Genomic DNA, 26,733 nt, shown 5'->3' with positions numbered 1-26,733 from the left:
GGAGTTGGAGTTGGAAACTTCAGATATATATTTCATCACTGGACTTAGCGCAGAGGGGAGCCGGTGAACTTGTATGTTTCATGTCCAATTGGGGCAAGCATATCTTCCTTGCTTTCCGAACACTACTTTGAGGCCTTGAAATCCAAAAGTGGGAAGATAGAGATTTCCGGTGTGCGGGATTTTACACTGAGGGTACTTCTATTGACTATCAACAGAGTGGCAGGGTCCCAGGTGGAACATGAGACTAACAAGTCAAAGTTCCTTTATGATATTGAATGCAAAGCTCCTACGATCTTTAGTTGGGAAGAGGCCATGAAGATGAACATCAAGTGCCAGTTGCCCAAAGCCAAGGTGGGGAATCTAAAGCAATTTTGCTTCAGATCTGTACTTGTGACCTTCTTCCTAGAACGAGTACCATTGTTCCAGTATCAACTAACTGAGGTGGATCCTCCTATGCCACGCGATCCGCGGATGGCCCGTTGGAGTCATTTGATGCCCGAGATCACTGGGGGTCAGAATATGTCATACCAACCTGCATTCTTCTCAAGGCTACGACAACAGAAGGTCATCATGGAGGATTGGCCATACAACAGCATTGATTTCCGTGGAGATCTAAACATGCACTTACCAGATGGATAGGACTTCGATAACGAAGGTAAAAAATCAAATTTTTAATTTTGAGATTTTTTTAATTGTTTTTGGTATATTTGTGCTTATAACATTTCTCTTGTTAATGCAGACATTGGACCAAAGTGGCCAGCTGGGATTTCCCGGATAGCCACGAACGTCCCCCACCCTATCGATGTTATCACCCCTTATCAGGAAGGGAGCGACAACGAGGAGGAGATCAGGGGGAACCTTGAGGGGTTAACTCATGGTATCCCGGAGTATGCTCGGATAGGAGACATTCCCCATTGGTACCAAAGACACACGGTGGGAGTCTCAGATTGGATCCGCCGATTGCTGAGTCATGTTGCACGAGCCATCTCGTGCTACCATGATCACCATGCTGATTAGTTCCTAGGTCTATCACTTTTATATATATATATATATATATATATATATATATATATATATATATATATATATATATATATATATATATATATATATAGATATATATATTGAGGCCTGCATGCCACGGATGTTATTTTAGACCCAAATATTATTTTTTGAGGTTCTGATGTGTCAAAAATTCTCACCATATATGTGTGTGTGTGTGTGTGTGTGTGTGTGTGTGTGTGTGTGTGTGTTGTATTTCCTTGTCTATTATGGTACAAATGGTTTTTTTTTTTTATCTTTTACATGTTTCGTAAATGTCTATCCAACACGTAATTAGCTAATGAATCTGTTAATGTATTCACGCCTCTAGGAATATGATGATATGTAATATAATCAAAATTCCTTTCCAATAGATGGATACGAAGATACATTCTCAATATTTGAGGGTTCCTGACAGAATATTGCTCGTTGAGTTGAAGGATGACGAGCTGTGAGTCCAGGTTGACAACCAATTCTCTAATGCCCAAAACGATAGCTTCTAACAACAGTTCGATGACTGCATTGTATTCAGCAATGTTGTTGGTTGTGCGACCTAGGCAGATACCTTGAAGGTCAATCAACTCACTGTTAGGGTCATAAATAGCCCATTTCGCAGATGATAGGTTCTGGGTACTACAGCAAGCACCATCAGCGAAACCAATGTGAGGAGTCGCAGACATCTGCAAAGGAAGAAAAGTATAGTAAATAGGAAAGTTGTTTGAAAACTATCACACAAAATCACGGTGTACAAAAATGAATCACACACTGTTATCACCTAGATTTACCTCAGGCTGAAGGGAGGCAACTTCCAGGGTAACCACAAACCAAGCTTAGCCTTGTAGCTAGCCCTACAAGGCCGGAAGAGGCCTCTCTCCTTTAGAATCTTAGTCAAGATGACTGGATCAGGTAAGGATTTTATGCTAGGTATAGTAGCACGGGAGTTTTGATTGGGTCTTGTAGGTGTTTTGCTGGATTAGATGGAGTTGGGCAGTTTAGGTCTGGGAAATTAGGTCAGAAATGCAGGGTGTTCTATGGGGCAAGGTAGGCATAGGCTTTAGCACTTTAGGCTTAATGGTGTGAGGTGTTTAAGACTGATGAGAAGCTAAGAAGGGCATGAACAATCATGGATCCTTCTCAAACAGTAGAAAACATGAAATATTGAATGATTTCCCAAGGCAGAGCACTGATACAATGGATTCTACCTATCAAACTTGATAACATTCAACAAGAAGCAATGAAATTAATGATGGCATACATAAAACATGTAAACAAATGATTAAAAAAGAAGAAACTGTGCTAAAACTCCATACCACAGGGATCCCATAAAAATAGCTGCAATTCTTATTAATGGCCTACCAAAAATTCTTACAAGAGAAATACAATCAAGTGCTAAGCATCCAGCTGAGTCCAACCTCAACAAATGTCTAAGAAAATACATAATATAGGCATCAAAACAACCCATCCTAGCCTCAGGGGTCGAATCCATGAGAGGAGGAGCAGTTTCACAACAAACTGAACTGAAAGCTAAAGACTAGGGAGGTCAAACTGACTCATCCCTAAGATGATGCAAACTGATTCATTACATGCCACCTAGGCCATTTATCTGATGTATCTACCCTAGGTAACCAAAATATACATTAATTACATCATGATTTTACATTTCATCAGTGAAAAGATCAAAATCCCATAGGTGAAAAGTAAATTCTAGAAGAAACAGTGAAAAAATAGGCAATCTGTCAAGTGCGCAGCGCCAGTGTCAAACGCGCAGCGCCTGAAGGGAGTGTGCAACACCAACTTCAAGGTGAGTTTTGACTACCTTCCCGGTGTCCAAATTGAGTCCAGGATATCTCGTTGGAAATCTTATCCTGTCTAGTTTCTAAATCTACCTTCATATTTCAAAATGAACTTGATTTAACCCTCCAAAAATGGATTCTCCCAAGACTGGTCAAACGTGCAACACTTGGTCCAAAAATGAGGCAGAAATGTGATTTTTTGCTAGTTTTTTGCCATTTTCACCAACTAGTTTTGCCTTCCAAGGCTAGAAACATGGTTTTCCTGACTGTCTTGGGCCTTTTGAATCCAATGATGGTGGCCATATCTCCAAAAAGTTCCTCAATAAAGTGCGGGCCAAAAAACTGATATAAAAATTGCCTGGAAAAAATAGGGAATGTTGAAAGCCAAAACTGAGTTTAGGGTCTTCAAAAATGATTGACATAGGTGGTGCTGAAATTAACTAAACATGGAGAGAAGCCTCCACCAATAGGTCAAGCTTATCCTTCTCCTTTTGATGAGTTAAGGCCTCAATTTTTGCATGAGCCCTTTTGAGCTTGGCTCTGGCAATTTTGTTTTTCATGGCATAGAGAACCTACCCTCACATGAAAAATACTTCATTATAATCTTCATCATAGGTGCATATCTCTCAAGAAGATATGAGAAAGGGAAATATCCCTTTCTTTCATTTCTATACCTAGGTTTGATGTATAGTTCATAGAAATGTGCTTCTATTTCACCCTGCTTGAACCATTTTTCCCCAACTTCTGGAATCCCAGTGGCAGCAGACAATGTGAAGGTTATGCCTGCAAGAGTGACCTGATTGTCTTCAAGTCCAGTGATGAAATGTCTAGCCAACTCAGGGTGATATTGGATTGCTTGGACCTGTTCACAAAACTCAAAACATGCTAACCACTTGAAGGATGTCAGTGTCATGGGAAAGGCTAAAAGCTCTTTGAGATCTGTGGGCTCAAATCTATGTATATTCCCTCCTTTATGTGGTCTTCTCTACTCTATGTTTCCCTCTCTGTCTGATCCCTCTTCTTCACTGTGTGGTCTGTATTCCTCATCAGCCATGATGTTTTTTAAATGAAACCCTAGGTAGATAGTATGGGAATGCAAGGGTGTAGGGAGGAAAAAGGAAGGGAAGGGTAGATGAGAGTAAATGAGGGTCTGATGGGGTAAGGATAGAAACTTCTGAGGGAGAATATAGGGTGTATATTAGGTGTTTTTGGGGAAATGGGAAATTTGCTTGTAAAACTAGGGTTTAGGAGAAAGACTTAGGGTTTGGAGTGAGAGACTAACACCATGTGATTTTCATTCTTCAAGCATGAAGGAAATAACCTTAATGAGAGGGAAATGGCAATACTTACTTGTTTTAGGGCCTAGGAGATATTTTGAAAGCTTGAAGAGTGAGGGTATGCAAAACTGGCCAAGTGTGCAGCGCATGAAGGGAGTGTGCAGCGCCTGAAGGGAACGCACAACGCCTTAAGGAAATGTGCAGCGCTTAGCTCTCCTGGACAAACGCGCAATGTCTTAAGGAAACACATAGCGCCAAATTCAAATCAAATTTTGAGTGCCTTCCCGATCTCCAAATTAGGCATGGGATATCTTGTTGAAAGCTTGTTGAGTCTACTTTCTAGAACATCTTGAATTTTTTAATTTGGAGCTCATTTTCCCTGTCAAAAGCTCAATCTCCAACTTTTGAAGGTCTTCCTCAACTCCAAATTGAGCTCATGATAGCTCATTGGAAATCTCTCTCTGTCTAGTTATCATTTGACTCATCCAGAAAGTCATTTGGTCACTGAAGCTAGGAGAAATCTTGATTTTCCCAAAGTCACTCCATAAGTGCTGCAACTCTCCTAAGGCAAATGATGTTTTGAACATTTCTCCCAAACCATGATACTTGTGTAAAAAATTAAGGAGGTTTTTCTTGTTGATTCTATGATGGACAAAAACCTCTCTCACTTTTGTCAAATTCATCTTTTCTGCTTAGAAACATCATTTGAATAAAACCTATCCCGATGTGTGGAATAGGGGATTTGTAGAAATGAAGGGAAATGAAGGGGATGAGGGGCTTCTAATTTCTTGAAAAAAATTCGGGAAGTAGGGAGGGATGTTAGGAAGCAGGTGAAAGTGGAATTTAAAATATTGAGTGAGGAGAAGGGGTCTAAAAGGGCAAAACACAGGCCTAACCTAGAAAAGTGTCAAATTGTAGCAATAGGTTAGGGTTTGTTGGAAAATAATGAATTTAAGGGATATTAGTGATGGAAAGTGTTTAAGAAGGTGTTTTAAGGGTAGGGGAAGGTGTATGAACATCATGATACAAGTTTTGTTGATGATTTGACCATCCAAGGAAAATTACCTTCAAAACCCTAGGAGAGGGAAATGAGCCTTACCTAAGCACAACTGAAGCACAAACAAGGTGTAAAATGACCCATTGGAACTTGAAATAATGATGACAAACATTTGAATGATCATACACTCATCCGAATGGTGACATGAACCAATACTTGAAAGACTTTGGAAGGAGTGAAAACAAATCCTAGACCCCAAATGGATGGGCACGAGAATGAGATGCTCTCGTGAAAATATCGACCGACCCAACCGTTGAAACAACAAAGCTAGAGGTGTATATTCAATGTAGTACCCAGTGACCAAATTTTTATTTGAAGACTCACTGAAATGAAAAAAAATTGACTTTGACACCCTAAGACCACTTTATAAGAGCATATTTGATCACTGGTGGTAGTATGCAAATACAGACTGTAACACACACTAATGTACATAAGTAACCATGCAAGATGACCTAGGCATAATACTTTTTGAGGTGGGAGTCCATGCTGGGACTTGGGTAATCAATCAATACAGAAGGACACCGGAGTTTTATCATTGCCATGACAATTAAACATTGACTCGGCCAAATAATAGAGTAGAACTCATCTAAGGCTTTGCCCCCATGCCCCCTGGGTGAGGTAGGGTTACGAGTCAGAGGACAATCGGTGAAAACTCAGGGAGGGTGAAAAATATTGAATCCATGAAGGGATAAAGGTGCCCTTAGTTGAAAGATCTTGATTATGTCAGGATAAACTGACACATCAATGAAAAATGGAGAAGAGGACTCTTCAAAAACGGTAGACATGACCGTCGGGTGAGGCAGGAATGAGGAGCGATGATGAGTATTGATCCATGGTGGTTCCTCGAGAGACATGATTTCCATGATACCTTCATCAGCAAGGAAGGTCTCAGCTAAGCGATTAGACGATTCCAAAGTGCCAAGCCAAGGGGTTGAGAGTACATATCGAGAGAGTTCTTCGACATATGAGAATCATAGGATGAAAAGTTCGAAGCCGAAACAATTTCCATGTAATTGACTTCGGTGGAACTAAGTGGCATAACCTCGCCCCAAGTAACAACAAGATCTGATGTAGGTATGACTCAGGGATCAGATTTGACTGAGATCATGTTGACAGAGGCAACATGAGGAGGTAGGAGTGGAAAAATTCCCATCAAGGTAGAATCTTTGAAAATGCCTACCCCCACACTCTCATAAGGAGCACCAGAGTGCTCAACATACGGAACATTACCATCCGAGGAGGAAGATGCAAAGAAAGACAGTTGATTGACGGTGAAAATTTTCCCTTGATGGGGAAAATAGATAATGCGAAACAAAGAGGAGGCCATGGCATGCATGGCATGAGTCCAACTTCGGCCGAGTAGAAGATTATAATTGAGATTAGTGTCAACAATTTCTACTTCGACTTGCACTGTATTGCCTTCCAGGGCGATGGAAAGGTTAGGTAAAACACTGAAGGGCCGCGAATCGCGCCCATCGAAATCTTCCAAAGTGTTCGGAGACTGGTTCAGTGCAGGGGAACCAATAGCCTTCCAACATGCGGTTGACATGATGCAGGTGGAAGCACTTTCATCGAGGACAGTGTGGTGGATGGTCTTCTCATTGATGATTACCTAAAAAGGAAAGGCAATCTCATGAGGGAGCCGTGGAACATGGTTATCCAGATCAAAACATATCAAATTGGAATCGGTGGGATCGATGCCCCCGATAGTTGAAAAAAAAAGATTTCCGCTGCGATGGGAAGCTTTGGAGTACCTCAAGAGCCGACATGGTTGACGACGCCTGAGCCAAATCCTCAACAATATTATAGTGTTGAGCAACTTGGGCGTTGGGATTATATGAGGATTTCCGCAGTACACCTCGAGAGGGTGGCCGCATAGTGGAATCAGGGTTAGGGCGCTCAATTTGCAGAGGACTAGAACTCGGGGTAGAAGAAGAAGGTGCAGCTTCTTTCTCTTTCCCAGCTGCCGGAGCTGGAGTTTAATAGTCTTTCAATCGGGTAGCCACATTAATAGGCATGCTCATCATGAACACTTGAGATCCGGAGGAAGAAGATCGGGGTTGGTCTACCATTTGGGTTTGTTGAGATAGAAACGACTCTTTGAGGACATCAGGGGTCCCTTTGATCAGGCGACTAACTTTGGATCGTTGAGGACAATCCTTGGCGTAGTGATCTTCATCACAAATGAGGCAAGGATACTTAGGTTCCCATTATAAGGATTCACCAGCATATGATTTGGGAGGACCCTGTTTCGAGGCATCGACTTTAGCTTTGCCTTTGCCTTTCTTTTTCCCTTTCGAGGATTTGTCCGCTGCGGTAGACTAGACAGCGTGGACCTCTAAGGTTTTACCAGGGCCAGATGGATCGTGAGATGAACTATTTGGAGCAGCATTGGAGACCGACTTATGTTTGGAAGAAGTTTTAGCAGGGGTCTCGGATACTGAACCAATAACTCCATCAACGGGAGGAACAGCTAGTGACTTTGATGCTACGGGATTGGATGATGGCTATGGAGCATTGGGTAATAACTCGTATAAAGTGCCAGACTGAGAGTAAACTAAATCCAAGTACTGGGCACGAGAGATGGCCTTCTCTTCAGTGATGCATCCACCCATAGCTATATCGTGGAGCAATTGGGGCTACGAATGATTTGGTAAACCATTCAATGAGAAACTAATCAAGAATCTCGAATTTGATCAAGCAACGTCTATGTCTCCATTCATGGATGTGATCAGAGATGTGTGTCGCAATATCTTTCTTAAGCGATGTGAGAAAATAGGTGCCAGTTTCATAGCGAACCAACAACTGAAAATGCGTGAGGAAAGCCATGGCTAAAGAGTTAAAGTCATGGTAAGTACTTCGAGGTAGCTCGATGTACCATTTCACTGCAACACCCGTGAGGGTTCATTGGAAAAGACGAAGACAAATGGAATCATCCACATACGAGTTCGACGAGCACTAGAGGTGATATGCCATCACATGGGCCTGAGGATCCTCTTTAGCTTTCCCATCGAACTTTGGGCAATCACTTGGTATCTTGAATAGCATCGGAGGCCAATATGGCGAATGAAGGATCGTATCATTTGTAAGGCGCAATACATCTGGCAACTCGAGTGTAGCCAAGAAAGGTAATTGAGTGTTAAAAGGCATGGGAGGTCGATAAGTGGGCCCATAGGGAGGAGCCCATCCCTGCTAGTAAGGATTTTGACCCCATAGTGGGGGATTTTGGCCATATGGCATTTGAGGTTGCCCCCATTGTGGATTACATTGACCATAGGGAGGATTTTGACCTTGAATACCTTGGAATTGTCCAGACATAGGTTGTTGATAAGCAACGTACAGGTTAAAAGGTTGTTGAGCCTGTTGACCTTGGACATATGGATACGGAACCTGTTGTCCTTGAACATACAGCTAATGAACCTGTTGTCCCTGAACAAGAGGATTCTGGACCTATAGTCCTTGGGCATAAGGTTGATACACTTGTTGCCCTTGGACGTAGGGATTTTGTACCTGGTGCCCTTGGCCGGCAGGATTCTAAACCTATTGACCTAGGACATGAGGATTTTGGGCCTACTACTGCAGGACTTGACCTTGACCCTGCCCTTGCAAGGGTTGACCTTGTTGATATGTATACAAGGGTTGCTACTGCCTTGGTTGGTTTTTTTGTTGCAAGGGTTGACCTTGCGGTTGCAAAATTTGTCCCTGGGGCTGCAGAGGTTGGCCTTGCAAGGACATGGGTTGAGAGGTGTGCAGAGCATATTGCATCTACTACTACGTGACTTACTGCAACTGTTGTAAGGATTGACCTTGCGATTTTTGCAGGTGACCTTGCTGCGGGATAATTTGCCCTTGTTGTTGCGTGGAGAGCCCTTGATACAACAAAGGTTGCCCTTGTTGTTATATAGGCTATCCTTGTTGTTGCAAGGGTACTTGAACAGTGCCCAGGAAATTACCGAACTGAATCTGGTCATAGCCAGGCTGGATGTACTGCCCAGATTGGAGGGTGTAAGGTTGATTAACCATTCCTTGAGAACCATATGGAACATAAGGATTTTGGTATTGGACCTGAGCCCCATAGGGCTGCTGATACTAAACATTGCTCGATCTAGACGGACCAATGAGATTTTGAACCTGTTGGTGTTGGACATTGCTTGACCTAGTAGGATCAGCAGGGTTATAAATAATACTAGAAGAAGGCTGGTTTATACCAAGCATGTACCAGAAGAAGGTTGGTTTATACCAAGCATGTGAGCTTGTGAGATGCTCACATTAGTGGCACTCAACACCATAGAAACATTCAGGTTCTACCCCCAAGGCGGTGGCACAATCTGGCCACTGACTATCGGGACGGAGAAACAAATAGAGACAATCTTTGAAACTGTCGGTTGTGTCTGATGGGTAACTGGGATTGATGATACAAGATTATTCATCACGGTGGGTTGTACCGACACTGAAGTAACAGCCTATTGGAAAGTTTTGTTCGTAACGAACGGACCTGACGTAGGCCTGATCCCTGACACCCATACAGGATTATGATAAAGTGATGAGGCACTAGGTGTACTTGAAACCAAGTGTGCCAAAGACACATAGTTGGGTGGAAAACTGGTGGGAATACCTTCCGAAAAAGGGACACCCTCGGGAGGAAACTGTAATTGCAATTCTTGCCCCTCAACAGTGTGTGGAGTAGAAACTTTAGACTCATACAGAGATGTGATTGGAGCATCACCTTCAGGTTCCATGTTTGAAAACAAACGATGACGAATGGCTGAACGAGTACTAGGGGATAGTTCCAAAGGAACACCCGGCTAGTCGTACGGAATGTAAGGACACTGCGGTGATATCTCAACAGCATCAAACAGAGGGTTGGGAGGATAGATAACCAGTCCAAGTTGACCGTCAGTGGTCAACGAGTTCTCTTGAGTTCGAATGGGGTTGTTCAGAGATTCCGAGCCAAGATCAGTAGATGACCCAGTATCGAAAGTAGGCGGAGGACAGGATGATAATGGTTGAACACTCAAAACAATTGCGAGTTCAACATTTTGGTCCTCGAGTGACTCTGCTAACTTAAGAAACGGCTCCTTAGACAATCTTCTAGACGGAGGAGAGGAAGAGGAATTGGGTGAACCAGATGGTTCAGCCACGATGACCTTGTCTTAGTCGACGGAACAAATAACTTCAAGGCTTTAAAATTTCCTTTTAAGGAAACTCACAATTTGGCCAAAAAAGACTAACATGATGTTTTGGATCGTGGGAAATCAATTATTAAGATGCATAAAATACTAATGCTCTTTCATTTTTTAAGAGTCTAGAAAGAAACAAAGATGACTCTATCGCTTTTGATTGGAAACGAGCTCGAAAGGACAAGTGCTTGAATGATATTTTAACTTTAATGAGTCAAAAAGATCAAATGACTACTCTGGATGATCTAGGTAAACAGGATTACCAGGCAACCGTGAACTACATAATACCTCCCGGCAAACCAAGAAGTACAAGGAGGCAATCTCCCCGAATTTTTTGTTCGTTGTATCACACTTGCAAGGTAGACGACTCGGCTTCTTAAGGATAAAAGGATTGCAGCCTAGTGGGGTCTCTTGTTATATACTTATGGTACGGGAAGCACAAATCCATACTAGCGTTGTCTAATGCCGAAGCTAACGACAGCTGCTAGGTTTAACGACATCGGAACACATCTCTAGCCTAGACCTTCTAGATATGATCGTTAATGTCAAATGTGCCTTAGGTTAATTGAATTCATTTTAAAGTTGATCTTGAGTTAAGTTTCAGTTTTCAAGTCTTAGCGATGCTACTCAAAAAACCTTAAATGCAACTAAATGAGACAAGACCCTTTCAATTCGATGAAATGCCTACACTAGAGAGGGTAGAAACTACTAAATCAAATGCAAATAATCAAGCAACTGAAAATGAAATGACCTTTCACTACCTTACCTTTTCAAAAAATAAACTAATGAAAAATGCATTCCAATTCCTAATTTCCTAACAAGCACTTATCTATTAATCCTTTCAAAAGCAAAAAATTCCCTTCCTTTTTCAAATGCTGATGCAATCCTAGTCTTTTAAGAGATGCAAATTATCATAACATAATGATGCAATAAGCTAGAATTTCATACTTTTTCATGAAACAACGAAACAAGATTTTCGCATACAACCTTTCATTGAAAAAGTTTTCGAGACAATAAGCTCTCCAAGCATATGAAAACATGAAAAGAGAAGTTCATTCAGCTCAATGAAACGCCGACTTTACCAAACACAAGACCAACAATGTAATCTATGTCGAAATAGAAATGTTTAGGCAAGCAAACAAAACTTTTCAAACTTGTGCATAAGAGGTCAAAGCCGTAAAAAGGACCAAAAACAAAATGCAAAGAGTAAACACACCTACAACCCGACTTAGTGAGTTCACAAACTGTTGAATGGACAACCAAATAGACGCCCTAGTGTCGTTGGCCACTCAATGACTCAATCAATCAAGTAGAAAGATGAAAAATCAACAAGCAAACAAAACCAAATGAAAAGTAGCTTTCTAATAAGGGATAAAATAGTCAAAAAGGCTTACGGGGTCAAAACCACAAGAGTAGAACACACTAGCCAAGATTGGGGTCAAGCCCTAATCTTCACTTATAGGCATCGGCGCGACTGCCTAACTGACAACAAGCGCCAGAGGCTGGTCGGCGTGACTATTTCTCAGCAACTCACACTGGTCGTCATGACTGTCAGTGGGTTAAGCGCATTGATCGAGGTAGCTAAGGAAAAAAAAATGAAAATAGGGACCAGATCTACTACTATGAATTTTAGACTCGGACCAGTAAACATGAAAAAGAAACAAAACCAAAGGAAAAACATGAAACTAGAAAAGTTCTCACGAAATCATGAAATCCAAGACAAACAAAAGGATTTGGATCCCCGGCGGAGTCACTAATTTGTGGTGAAGTAAAATTATAAGTGCAGACACGAACGAATTCCTCTAGCCTGATAATGGGTCTAGCCACAACAGATACATTATATGGAAGATTTCCTTAGGTTAGAATCAATCAATAGGGCCTACCTCTTGGTCGCTTATCCTATTTGATGATGTCCTCGCTTGCTCGCTCCAGCTATCTCTCGCTTCCTTCTTCAAGCTCCTGAAACAAGTAAACAATAACAGACAACAAACATAATAATAGAAAAATTGCAATTCAACCTACTTAACAAGTCAAGAAACATTAAACCATGAATATGTAATATTACAAAACATGTAGGAAATCAATCGATAGTTGCATATATTAATATCACAGAGATATTACAACCATTTGTCTTAACATTGCAATCTTCCTCTAACAAGACCAGGTTCCCACACACTTCTGCTAGCATTCCATGATGGCTTCAAACAACAATAGTTTTAAAGCTCTTCCCTTTAGGCTTCACTCCAAACCAAATCACATTTCTCCCTCACACAACTAGATAACTACAACTAGTAATAGCTTACTTGTCTACTCCAAACCAAAATAGCATCAACACTCAACCAAAAACTATGACTAGGTTGTGCTTGGGAAGAAGGGAGGTTTATATAGGAAATATGGATGGGAGATGGATCCTATTCTCATAGGAGAAGGAATTATCCCTTGAGGAAGTTCCATCATTATAGGGGAAAGGAGCCCAAACTGTCATCCTCGACCCCATCTGGCCAAACCATTAAGCATACTTCCGTTACGAAGCTTCTAGAGCTGGAAGCTTCGGCTCTAATTTAAAAAACTTTCCATAACAGGACCGGCGCGACTGGAACACAACTCAATCGCTCCAGTTGGCGCAAGGAGTAGTGCTAATCTCTGCACATCGCGCGGGGGAGACAAAGGTGATTAGCGTCGGTCTTGTAAATTGGGCAAAACAAAAGTTTCAGGGGAAATGATGCAAAAGGGAAATGATCTGCTCATGAAGAGGGACACAATGGGAGTTTCTTCATGAAGGCAAAGCATGCGGGGCTCACTGTAGAGATCCTCCAGGATCAAGGAACGGGGAGTACAGGGACAGTGACAAAATGCTGTGTAACAGTTAGTCTATGGGAAAGATGCAATCTTCCCTACCAATTTGGCCTTCCCTGTTTTAAAATTCCTGTAGGATTCAACAGATGAACCTAATGATTTTTCAAGGAGAATAAATCAGATTATTGAACTAAATGAAAACAAAGATGAAGTTCAATATAAATTGAAAAAGTATTAGAATAAGATGAAGAGCCTGTTTGATAGAAGAGCCAGGGAAAGGGACTTCAAGGAAGGTGATCTAGTTCTTAGATGGGATACCAGAAGAGAAGATAAGGGAAAACATGGCAAGTTTGATAACCTGTGGTTTGGACCTTTAGCTATTGCTGAAGTAAAGGGAAACAACACTTTTGTGCTACAAAATCTTGAGGGACTATATTCCACTTATCCTGTTAATGGAAGGTTCCTCAAGCATTACATTCAGTACTGACAAGTTGAAGTAGATTTCATTACTATCACTGTAAAAACTCTGGTTTGTTTTACTTTTCAAGATGTCAGTGTGATTTTTTATAGCAAAGACTCCATAGCCCGAGGAGAAGGCACATGGATCTACAGGTTCTCTGCATTCTACAGGAGAAATCAATCCCCAATTGGAGCCGATGTTGTAGCATTTTTTGGTTTTGGTAAGTTAGAATCAGTTAGAATCAATTAAGTGCCACCATGGAAGGGACACAATGAACAATGCTCTAAATTTTGAGAATATAAGAATCTCCAGAGCTAGAAGCCGACAATAAAAGAAGACATCAAATATTTTTCAATTAACTATTAATAGCTCCATGATTTCACGCTCTTTCTTCTCAAATACAAATCTCATTGCCCTGATGATGGACTCACTAAGCTAGTCTGAAATGTTGGTTTCAAAAATTGTTCACAGGTTTTTCCACAAACATAAAAATTCTACCTGTATGGACTCTCTCTTTAACACCTTTAAGTCCCACCATGGAAGGGACATAATGAACAATGCTCTAAATTTTGAGAAGATGAGAATCTCCAGAGCTAGAAGCCGACAATAAAAGAAGACATCAAATATTTTTCAATTAACTACTAATAGCTCCATGATTTCACGCTCTCTCTTCTCAAATACAAATCTCATTGCCCTGATGATGGACTCACTAAGCTAGTCCGAAACGTTGGTTTCAAAAATTGTTCACAGGTTTTTCCACAAACATAAAAATTCTACCAACCTGTATGGACTCTCTCTTTAACACCATTAAGTCCCACCATGGAAGGGACATAATGAACAATGCTCTAAATTTTGATAAGATGAGAATCTCCAGAGCTAGAAGCCAACAATAAAAGAAGACATCAAATATTTTTCAATTAACTATTAATAGCTCCATGATTTCAAGCTCTCTCTTCTCAAATACAAATCTCATTGCCCTGATGATGGACTCACTAAGCTAGTCCGAAACATTGGTTTCAAAAATTGTTCACAGGTTTTTCCACAAACATAAAAATTCTACCTGTATGGACTCTCTCTTTAACACCATTAAGTCCCACCATGTAAGGGACATAATGAACAATGCTCTAAATTTTGAGAAGATGAGAATCTCCAAAGCTAGAAGCCGACAATAAAAGAAGACATCAAATATTTTTCAATTAATTATTAATAGCTCCATGATTTCACGCTCTCTCTTCTCAAATACAAATCTCGTTGCCCTGATGATGGACTCACTAAGCTAGTCCGAAACGTTGGTTTCAAAAATTGTTCATAGGTTTTTCCACAAACATAAAAATTCTACCAACCTGTATGGACTCTCTCTTTAACACCATTAAGTCCCACCATGGAAGGGACATAATGAACAATTCTCTAAATTTTGAGAAGATGAGAATCTCCAGAGCTAGAAGCCGACAATAAAAGAAGACATCGAATATTTTTCAATTAACTATTAATAGCTCCATGATTTCACGCTCTCTCTTCTCAAATACAAATCTCATTTCCCTGATGATGGACTCACTAAGCTAGTCCAAAACGTTGGTTTCAAAAATTGTTCACAGGTTTTTCTACAAACATAAAAAAGAATATTGATTTTAAAAAATGTTAGGGATTTTTAATAAACAAGTCCATATCAAATAAAATGTTAGAATAGATGCCCTAAAAAATGAAGGAAAAAACAAAATGTTAGGTTAGAAAGAAAAGCAAAAAACAATAAACTCTGAAAGTGTTGCAAATCTAAATGCCACTACTCTTAGTCTAGTTCAGTTTTGCAAATAATAGTTGTGTGTAGTTTTTTTAGATGCCACACTAGTTTATTTGAGCCAATTATACAGTTTAATCATGATTGGATTTGATTTAAATTTGATCATAAATAGGTAGAAAATAAAATTGGCTCAATAGTTTAATCTTAGCTAATGGAGGAAATAAGGGATAGACGTAGATTAGTCATAAAAAGGAAATATTGAGTTGCTAGCTTAAATGCACTCGGATAAATAAATGAAAATGTTAGGAGTAAAGGGGTAGGTAGACATGTGGAATGTAATTGGAGCATCAAATTGATTTTACCCTAAGTTGTAACATTGGAAGGCTATGCATTCTTTAATGGGTTTTAATTAATCATAATTTTTAAAAGCATCCATGTTATTTCATAAATGTCTCCATTTATTCATTTATTCGCCATAACCCGCAACAGTCACATTCGCCCTCAAATTCGTGACCCCACCATCACTTCCACCTCACATGTTAAACACCCCCACCTTACCTTTCATCCCACATACTTGCACAAGATTTAATGGCCCACATCCCTCCTTCACCCTCATTCATCGTCCGAACTTTACCGGGGGAGGGGGGGGTCTGAAATGGGCAGTTTCCTAAACCGTTGTCATAAACAACCTTTTCCACGTTTTAGTGTTTTGGGACTTAAAATCCTGAAACTACTTACCACCTCACCTTAGTCCCGAACGCATATATAAGCGATCATTTACCGCCGCTCCACGTCACACTCCATCTCATGTCTACCATCCAATCAACTGCTGCCTATCCGTTATCCATTCAATTCCGCTCCCGCGAATTTATGATTCAAAGACCCGTTAATTAATCCCGTTGGATAATTAATGCAAAATTTAACCGTTCATTGCCACCCCCGCTCCAATTTTTCCATTATAAACCCTGTTAATTCACGAAAATGGTTACACAGTCCATTTCTGTAACCAAACTGATCATTGAAGGTTTCTTCCCTACAACTCAACCATTGTCTGACATTAAGCAATTATTTTTCTTATTCAGGAAACTGACATCTAGGTCCACTTTCTTCTTTTATAGTTATATTGTTTTGACTGTGATCACTCTGTTTCAAGCCTATTTCCATCATTGACAGCCTGCATTTCATTTGACAAAATTCCTCCTAAGGGAAAATAAATAGCATAAGTCCCAAATCCCCTGATTCATCCACAGGTTGACTTCCATCATACCCCATTGGTCGACAAAGATTGTAAAATCGTTGAGACTTCTTCTCAATTTGATTTATATGAAATCTATTGCTGGATGGAAGAACAACTAATTGATCAGACAGATGAGATAGGGCTCTAGGACTCCCAACTCCCTCACTATATTTTCCCTCAAATACACATAGCACTTGATTTTGTGAGGAAATGCCATGAATCTTATGATCCCAATAAGAGACAAATTATTTCACCCACAGGAGAAATCCTTTGTTTAATCAATTCTAAGTCCATTAAGAAAATGTTGCAAGCCCCTTCTACTACACCAACTCATCATTTTTCCCATGAGAACCTAATAGAAGCCTATCAAAAACTAGACTTTACTAAAAGATCCCAGACCCTTGAACTTTTTCTAGCTGTTGATAGTCCTCTCCCTAAAAGAAACCCTCCTTATGATTCATCCATGTTCCCTGAGAAAACTAAGAAAATCACCTATATTTTGTCATACTTGCTTGGTTACAACTCTCATCAATATGTTAATGAAGCCATCCTTGGTTTCTTGTCCATATTTTCTGTTGATTCTAAACCCACTATTATTTATGATTTCAGTCAGTTCCTAGTTGAAGCAATACATGAGAAATTTGTCAAGTTTAATACTGAAGAAGTATTCAAGTATGCTTTAGTACTTGTATACCTTTTTATATATTTTCAGGGAGACAAATTCCCATTTACTTTACAGAAACTAGATGAGGAAGGAAATCAACAATCAGTGATATTCTGGACTTCAATGGGAATGAAGGAGAAGGAAGAGTTTACATATAAACAGTTCATAGAACTGTTTATTCATCCAGCTATCAGTCTTATGAGCAGCACTCCAGTACCAAGGATTAGTGAGGAGATTGTCAAAGTATTATAGTTGGTTGATCAAGCTGCAATAGGGGATTGGTATTGCTACCAAAACTATACAGAGATCAGGGTTTATGGTTGTGAGCTTCCACCCTACAAACTGCCCAAGTACCTGCCTATTAGAATCTTTGCATTGGAATACATAAGACAGAGGTTAAATGCAGATGAAGTGCACTTTGTGGCTGCAAAGAAGAAATCACAATTCAAGCTGAAAGCCCAAGTTGGTCCATTCATCTGTAACAGCAGGGCAGTAGGAGAGGAAGCAAACAAATTATTAAAGGAGATGAAGTTTGGTCTTAGTTTCACATGGTCTTATGACCCAATGGGAGTGGTTTCTAAACTCAGGCTAGAAAACAAGTTCACTGCATATCACCATACAACCAGGCTTGAAATAGAAAAATATAAGAATCAGTTGGAATGGACATAGAACACCCTCCAAGAGACTGAAGAACAGGCAGTTTCTGTATCAAATGTGCAAATTCCATTTTCACAAGAAAATTCAGCAAAAAGAGGAAGGGATGAACAATCTTCTCCTACAACTGAAGCATCAAGCCAAGGCTTCAGAATTGTGCAAAGAAAGAAGAGACCAAGGATCTCCATGATTGTTGGTGCAACAAATGAACCTCGGACGACAACATTAGATGGACTTGGAGAGGCTATGCTTTATACATAGTCTGGTGGAAAATCTACACAGTCCAACTCATTCTACTACTTATCATGAACAATAGGTAATTCAGACTAGTGAAGGCATTCCGAAGGATAAGGAGGAGGACATTTTTCATCTCTTCAGTGAGATTGAAAGGAGGAATGAAGAATTAAAGTTGAACACTTATACCCAACTCTGGAAGCATTCTTCCATCTCTCAAGCCAGGCTTCTCTCAGTCTTTGACTCTGAGAAGGGAAAGATGCAAATGGATTTCTTACAAGCCCAAATTCCACAGTCTAGGATTGTTGCTTACTATCAAAATCAGACTTCTTTTTAGTCTAATGTGAAGTATGTGCATCCAATTGACCAAATTGAGATGCACAAATAAATTGGGCAGATTATTTCTTCCACCTTGACTAACACTGCCATGGGTTTGTAAAAAATGCAAGTTACTTTGGCCAACACTCAGTCACAACTTAAGTTGGAGAAAGTCTCCTCATTAGCAAAGGACACCAAGATTCAATCCTTGGAAAATCTAGTGCTAAAGATGGGATATGATCCCTCCAACATAAACGCTATAGAAGAGCTTATTAAGAAGAAGAATGTTGAGGTTGCAGCATTAAAGAAGCAGCTCAAATTTCTAGCCTCTAAGAACCCAATGGCTAAAGAAATTGAAGAAACAAAAAATTAGAAGTCTGACATGATGAAGCTCATCATAGAACAAAATCTGCAAATAAAACAAATGGAGGAGTAGATGGAGAAACTGGTCAAGGAAAAAGAGGAAGTTGTTAAAAAGGCTCAAACTCCAATGGATATAGTCCCCCTTGCAGCAATTCCTACCACCAAGGTTTCTACTTCAGCTACAACATCAACTACAGGTATAGTAGAAGGAGCTAAACAGCTTGTTGAAGCTGTTCAGAACCTGTCTATCCAGACAGGAGAAATTAAGAAACTGAAGGATGAACTCAAGGAGTTACAACTTATGAAGTTAGTAGCAGATAGTTCACATGCAGCTGAGTTGAACAGAGTCAAAGGTTAGATTGAAGTACTACAAAGGGAACTCAAGGAATCTTTCATTGGAAACAAATTGGGTTTGGCAAAGGAAATTCAGTGGGAAGAAATTATAGAATCAATCAAGGATATTTGGCCCTATATCAAGATAGTGTTTGATCAGAAGGATCTCTTGGAGAAAGCTTAGGAAGTAGTTGAAACTATTACTAAGCAGCTTGAAGACATGCCAGAAATTGCTTTTGATATCATCAAGTTCCTAAATTCCAAAGATAGTTATGAGCTTGAGGAATTAGACATAAGTGACAAAACAACAACTATATTGGAGGTAAAGAAGATCATCACCAAGAAAAACCTCATCCTTCAGCTGCAAGAAAAGTGCAGCAATGTCAATACCATAGTTCAGTGGTTTTTTAGCAAGATAGAACCCTTGACCAGCAAGGGTTTGCCCTCCATGCTTGTGATTAATGACAAATTGATGCCAATTGAGGATTATGTTCAGACGCTGACAGAGGTGGGAAAACATGCAGCTTCAGTTTCAAACATAAGAGGTTCAATAACACCAACACGTATAGTAAATTCACTCAGGGATAGTTTCTTTATTTTGAATGAAATCAGACACATATTTTTAGTAAAAACCACTTTTACTAAATATATCGAGATGGATGAAATTTACAGAAGAGTAACTAAGATATCTATCCCATAAAAGAAATGTTGGGAAGAATTGATAGATTTACTTGACTAAAGGGTGATCTAACAACGTTCAACTTTTAAAGTAACATTCAGCATAGCTTCAACATATTTCAATATTTCCAGCTACAGTCATCAACATCTCAGCAACAAAATAGTGCCATATCAACTAGCAGTTTATATTTTTTATTTTGTAATCATCTATTTTTGTAAAACAGTTTGAGATATTTGCTTAGTTCTATTATTGTATAAATAAACCTCCTTCACGATTTATTATGGGTTGCAGCCTCGAAGAAGCATTTCTAGACATTAAATGTACTTGACTTTTCTGAAACATTAATACAAAGCTGAGGATTCTGAATTCTGGTTCACACAGTTTCATTTTTCCTGTAAGTTTTTCTAGTTATATTCACAATGTTTTTCTTCATATTCTTATGTTTTACAGAGATAACTAGGTAGGAATAATTGAGTTTCAATCTATTCCTATAAGCTTTTGAAGTGATCATCTATAAAGAGAATGAATTATATTAACTGATTGTTTAATTAATTCCCTCTTAATTATTAAATCATCAACATCTTTTGTAAACTTAAGCATATTCTGTTAAACCTTCTAAACATGGTTTAAAGGTTTTCATACTTATGATTATTTGATGTTCAATTTGAATATTGTAAAAATCATATCATTTCTCTGTTTCTGCTCACCAACATACAATCTATATCACTGTGTGAATTTTAATAGCAGCCCTCTGTTTTATTATTAATATTATTCAAAAGGTTAGGCATTACTATTTTATATCCGTTTCATACATTGGTCCTCTAAATTAAAACAAAACTCCCAAAACAATTATCTTAGATGCCCTGGCATGATAGCTGACCACTATCATCTCAGAGATACAACATATCATATCTTACAGAAAGTAGTTGGTTCCAACAAAATTTCTTTGTTGGATGGTTTCTTAGGTTATAACCAAATTCTGGTACATCTTGATGATCAACATAAAACAATTTTCAGTACACCTTGGGGGACCTTTATGTATGTAAAAATGCCCTTTGACCTTATGAATGAAGGGGCCACTTTTCAGAGAGAAATAGATATTTCATTTGCTGATGAGAAGGATAGGTTCATTATAATTTACCTGGATGACATTACTGTATTTTCCAAAACAGATGAAGATCACCTACTACACTTGAGGAAAGTTTTTGAAAAATGCAGGAAATATGGTATTTCCTTGAACCCCAAAAAATCTATTTTTGGTTTAAAGGAAGGCAAGCTACTTGGTCACATTATTTCAAAAGAAGGTATAAGAATAGACCCCAACAGAGTTGAAGCCATAATGAATATTGATCCTCCCAGGAACAAAAAATAAATTCAGTCTTTTATCGGTAGGATCAATTTCCTAAGGAGATTTATTCCAAACCTGGTCGAGATCTTGAGAGAAATCACAAATATGTTGAAGAAAGATACTGAGATAAAATGGAATAGTGAGGCTAAAAAATCTTTTAGTGAAGTAAAGGTAGCTTTGACAATTGCTCCTGTTTTAATTAGCCTTGATTTTACTAAAGATTTCATGATTTTCTCTTTTGCATCTGAACACACCATTGCAAAAGTTCTGTTGCTAGAAAACAGTGAGGGATTTGAACAACCTATAGCTTTCTTCAGTATAGATTTAAGAGATGCCTCCTTAAAGTACAATATCATGGAAAAACAAGCCTTCACTCTAGTAAGGGCATTGAAAGACTTTAGGGTGTATATTCTACATTCCCATATAATTGCATTTGTTCCAAGTGTTGTAGTGAAAGATATCCTCACTCAAACTGATCCAAATGGGAAAAGAGGAAAATGGATTGCAATGATTTTAGAATATGACATTGAGGTAAGACCTACTAAGCTCATCAAATGTCAAGGATTGGCTAATACAATGGCTGAGTAAAATCTCCATGCACTAGAAATAAATTTTATAGCTACAATTAATGAACAAGAAGAGTTAGCGACTCCACAGGTATCAGAAGAATTTGCTACCTCTCCTTGGTATGCAAATATTATATTTGTTTTACAAAATTTACAAGCTCATCCTGGTTTAACAAAAACAAAATCTAGGTTTCTCAAGTTAAAAGCTATGAAATTCTACATTTTAGATCAAAATATGTATCGGAAGGCTGTTGGGGGCACAAGAAGTTGGTTAATGCTCTGTGTGATCACAGAATTAGCACTAAGAAATCTATTGGAATGTCTCCTTTCCAATTAGTATATGGAGTGGATGCATTTTTCCCTACTTCCCTGGGAATCCTTGTGCTAAAATTATTGCAGGAATCACAAGTGGAGCCAAATGAGGTACAAAGAAGAATAAATCAAACTATACAGTTGCAGCAAACTAGGGAGGAGGTCTACAACAAAAATCAGATAATTCAGGGAAAAATAAAAAAATATCCATGATAGAAGGACCAAAGCAGATGACTTCCAATTAGGTGACCTTATGTTGATATGGGACTCAAGAAATGAAGAGAAAGGTAAGCATGGGAATTTTGACAATTTGTGGAAAGGACCCTATAAAATTGAAGCTTTCTGGAGTAACAATGCATTCTTTCTGAAAGACTTGACTGGAGGACTACCAGGAGGACCTGTTAATGGTTGGCAGACTAATCAAGCACTATTTTCTTCCAAAGTAGATAAGTTTCTCATTCAAGTCATTGTAAATATATTTTATCATTTCACTGCAAGAGAGGGTGGCTAACATCAAGAATTGAAGCATGAAGAGAAGGCCCTAAGCTTCTAGTGAGTTGCTGCCGATAGTTGTAATAACAACAAGTAATCAATTCAGTTGCAGAATAAGAAAATGATACCCAATGGACAAAGGCTATTGATCTACAGTGTTCTTGGGACCTCACAGGGAGGATTCCATCCCCATTGGAGCCACTATTAGGGTCCTATAATCTATAGGATCAATTGATGATTATCTGTTGATTTTTATGTTATGAGATGTTGTAAATAATACTTCATTCTGCAAATTATTTCCAATGAAAAAATAGAAAAAATAAAAAGAAAATAAAATAAAATGAAAAGGGGATATAAAAAAAGGCTATATTTATGAAGAAAATAAAATAAAAAATAGATAAATATTCAAAAAATAAAAAATATGATGAAAAAAACTCGTAGAAAATAAAAATATGTGTTGCTAGTTTAAATGTTGCATTAGTTGTCTAATAATTGAGTTTGATTAGTTTAATCACACAGTGTAATCGCAATTAATTAAGTGTTAATAAAGTTATTTTCGATACAACACTTTTTGTCGTTATGTAATAATGCTCGAGCTATAATCAATGGTCTTGATCTAACCCACCTAGATCAATGGCAGATGATCACTTTGAACCCCCCCTTCCCCTTCGACAATTAATCAAAGGGGGGGGGTGTCTGAAAAGCGGATTCCCCCATTACATCTTTTGCAACGTGGCACTCCCTTGTGCTCTTCGGACCCCCTCGGCCACTCACCCCCCCTCAAAATTTGCCTTTAACATATTTCCGCCTAATAGTGACCATTAACCGCGCTCCCTCCACTCCATTCTGCACCCACCACATGTCATATCTCCTCCACTCCGCTCCTGCCAGATGTCTCATCCCTGTGCCTATTGTATAACCGTTAAGTGTATGTTTTAACATGCAATCATTTCCATATTAATGAATCCACTTCGTCAAATGGATAACTCTCAACAGTATAGTGATCTTGCCAATAAAATAACCTTGAACCTCATTTAGTCAACCTTTCCTCTGCACTCCCACGATAGTGAACGCTTGCTACTGTTACTGCAACCTCATTAAGTTGAATATTGTTCCTCCGACCACTCCCGGGTAATTATTTTTTTTTCCCGTCTCATTTCCTTAAAAATGTCTTCTAAAGGTAAATCAAAAGCCACAGGGGAAAACCCTATGCTTCGCCCTATGATTGACTTAGACCATCAGCCATTAGTGGACGAACATCATAAAATCTCTTAATCTAGCTGTGAGTTCTACCTCTACTAAATCCACGACTGGTTAAAACAAAAATTTCTTGATCTCAGTGATGAATTGAGTTTGTGGGACTCCTTCCTACCTCAATTCGTTTTTCCCCAAACCCATCATTTTCCAGAATTTGTCTCATGGTGCCATTTCAGGTACATACCTAGTCAAAGGGAAATTGTTGCTCAGAACAATGACATTCTGTTCACAATTACCCCTGACTCCATATGCCAGATGCTTCAGATGCAAAATTTAGCCTCTTTGAAACCCTTTTCAGTAGATTCCCTCATGGAATTCTACAAAATTTTGAATTTTCCCCACAGAGCCAAAATTTTCGAGACATTTCTACTTGAGAATGTCCAATTGCCAAAAACAAACCCTCCTTATCCATCCTCAATGTTTCCTGAAATGCCAAGGAAAATTATCTCTATAGTTTCTTGCTTATTGGGCTATCAAACCGATCAATGGGTTGATGAAGCCATCATAGGTTTTCTATCAGTATTTTCAATAGAAGAGAAACCTTCAGCCATTTTTCATTATAGTGAATTCTTAGCAGAGGTCATCCATGAACAATTCCTTAAGTTTTCTACAAAAGGAGTCTTCAAACATGCTTCAATTTTAGTTTACTTGTTCTTATTCCATCAAGCAAACATATTTCAATTTCCATTACAGAAACTGGATGAATAGGGAAATGCACAATCTGTGATCCATTGGACTTCCTTGGTAAGGAAGCATACCAATGAATTCACATTCAGTGATTATGTAGACCAATTTTTGTACACAGTTTCCTGCCTACTCAACATGATGTTGAACCTAGAATTGGACCTGAGATTAGGATAATTTTACATCTCAGTGAACAAACAAAGACATGTGACTAGTACCTATATCAAAATTACACTGAGATTAGAGTGTATGGATGTGAATTTCCTCCATATAGATTGCCTAAATTTGTTCCTATAAGAATTTTTGCATTAGAGTATATTAGGCAAATGATAAATATGGATGATCTGCACTTCGTGGCAGCCAAAAGGAAATCTCAGTTCAAAATCAAAGCACAAATTGGGCCTTTCATTTGTAATACCAAGACAACAACAAAAGAAGCAGATCTTCTCCTCAAACAAATGAAATTTAAACTCAGTTTCACTTCATCATATGATCCTTTAGGAATAATATCAAAATTGAGAGTAGAGTAGAAAACTACTCCATACACTCATACTCCTAGACCTGAAATTGAGCAATATATGAATCAAGATCAATGGCAGGAAAATAAATTGCAGGAGGCAGAAGAATAGGTATTTTCTACTACAACATCACAGACACCAGTGCCACAGGAAAAGAAGGATAAAATACCAAGGGAGGATGATTCCCCTTCAGTCTCAGAAATTCAAGGGAAATATTTCCAAATATATAAAAAGAGGTAGAAAACCAATCCAGCAACAAAGTTTTCACAGGAAGAAAATGTTCAATCTACAATAGTCTTGACAGGTCCTTATACTTCTACTTTCCCTCACATTGAAGACATTTTCATAGGGTCACCATCATCTTTAGCTTCTCAAGAAGCTCTATAAACATCTCAATCACGAGAATTGGTTCATGATCAACCCGAACCAGGTATATTTGCTAGGTATAAAGAAATAAAAAAGAAAAATGAACTCCTGAAAGCAACCACCTATTCTCAGTTTTGGAAGAAAACAATTTCATCACAACATAGACTTCTCTCTGATTTTGACACTGAAGAAGGGAAAATGCAGATAGCTTTCCTTGAAGCTCAAGTTCCTTTTCCTTAAAATTGCAGATGAATAAAATAAGTCTATCTTTTCTTTTAACATTGATCAAATCCATCCAATTGATCAAATGGACATGCACAAACAAATAGGTGAAATGATGTATTCTACCCTGACAAACTCAACAATGGCAACATCCAGACTTCAGGCGTCAATCAACAATATTCAGTCTTAACTAAAATTGGAAAAAATATCTTCTTTAGCTAAAGACACTAAGATAAAGTCTTTAGAGGATTTAGTAATTAAACTGGGATATGATCCCATTAATGTAAAAGTCGTTGAAGAGATCATTAAGAGAAAAACTGATGACATTGCAACCCTAAAGTAGAAGCTCAAACTTCCATCTACCGAAGATCCACAAACAAAGGAAGTTGGTTAGTTAGAAAAGGAGAAAGAAGATATGTTTAAAATTATTATTGAACATAATTGATAGATTAAACAAATGGAGACTGCAATTGAGAAGCTTCTAAAAGAGAAAGAACATTCAACTAACTTAGCAATGATTCCTCTCATAGCAATTGTTCTAATTACAGGTACATCAACAACAGGGGCTTCTACTTCAGCAACTACTATAGCAAAGACACGGACTACATATACATCAAGATAATTAATCAGATATATGGAAGACTTATCTACCAGAGCGCAGGAGATTGAAAATTTGAAATCTCAGCTTAGTAATCTCCAAGAGAAAAAATTAAAACTTGATAATGTGTATTTTTCAGAGCTTCAAAAGACTCACAGATTAACTCAGAGAATTAAACTTTTAGAGAATGAATCTGCCATGGCACAGACAATTGCACAGGCAAAGGAGAACATTTGGGTAGAAATTAATGAAGCTATGATTGAAATTTGGCCTTCCATTGAAATTATTTTCGAGCAAGAGGAATTAGTGCAGAGATCAAAAGAGGTCATAGAATATATAACGGAAATTTTGGATCAGAAACTAGGTGAAGCTACTACCTTAATAAGAATTATGAATTCAAAGACAAAAGAAGAACTGGAAGAATATGAGATTACAGACAGAACTGAGACAATACTTGAGGTAAGAAGAGTTCTTACAAAAAGGAATTTAATGCTATAGTTAGAGAATAAATGTCATAACTTGGAGTCTAGCATTCAAAAATTGCAC

Source organism: Pinus tabuliformis, chromosome J, assembly GCF_031772625.1.
Source record: "Pinus tabuliformis cultivar Carrire ecotype Pingquan chromosome J, CPIR1, whole genome shotgun sequence".
Classification (NCBI taxonomy): Eukaryota; Viridiplantae; Streptophyta; class Pinopsida; order Pinales; family Pinaceae; genus Pinus; species Pinus tabuliformis.
The sequence above is the reverse complement of the archived record's forward strand: the minus strand, read 5'-3'. Positions refer to the sequence as shown.